This window comes from Fonticula alba (assembly GCF_000388065.1).
Source record: "Fonticula alba strain ATCC 38817 unplaced genomic scaffold supercont2.1, whole genome shotgun sequence".
Taxonomy (NCBI): domain Eukaryota; order Rotosphaerida; family Fonticulaceae; genus Fonticula; species Fonticula alba.
In genome coordinates this window covers 3648002-3648836 of record NW_009242971.1, presented here as the reverse complement: position 1 = coordinate 3648836, position 835 = coordinate 3648002, and positions in this window count along the sequence as shown.

The following is an 835-nucleotide window of genomic DNA, read 5'->3' as shown; positions in this document are numbered from 1 at the left end:
CCCCCATGCTTCCTCGGGGCGTCACGCCCCCCCCCCCCCCCCCCCGGCCCAGGGCACCCCCTGAACGGAGAAGGAGGTTCGCGAGCGGAAGACCCGCAGGGCCGCAGCGGGGGTACGGGGGAGGGCCCACAGGGCGCCAGCCAGACAGAAAGTACCCCCTTCCGGGCGCCGGGGCCGCGCGGTCAAAATGGGCTGCGCCGGCTCACCCCGCGCCTCTGCCCCCCCCCCCTGAGCCACCGCGGCCCCCGGCTACTCCTCACTTCTGTCGCTCCATCCGCGAGAGCCCGCTGGCCAACCACATTGGTTGCCGACGGCCCTGGTAGCTCTACAAAGGCCCACAGACAGCCCCCGACATGATGGCCCAGCAGCACGGGCCCACACGCCGGCAGCCAATCGGAACAATGCTCCCTCGCGCCAGCACGGCGGCCCCCGGGGTAGCTGGCCGAGGGGGCCGGCGGCTGGGGCGAGCGACCCCGCGCCCGGGCGGGCCGGCCGGTTGAGCACAAACAGGCGCGCAATGGCCGCCCCCCTCGGCCCTAGCACGTACGGGGCGCCCGTGTTCGCTGGCAGACGAGCTGACAGGGCCGGGCAGCCAGACACACCAACACCGGAGACGGTCCACGCCGGGGGGGGGGGGGGGCCGAATGCGGACGTGTGCTTGAGTGGCCGCACCGCCTTGTACGCGCGCGCGCGCGCGCGCGCACACCCACGACCGGAGCGGACGCTTTGCTCCACTTCGGGGCGTCCGGTTTTCCCGCCGCCCGCAAGCCAAATCAATATTGACACTTTCGGCCGCCCCCCCCCCCCCCCCCCCTAGTCGCCGGCCCCCTCGCCC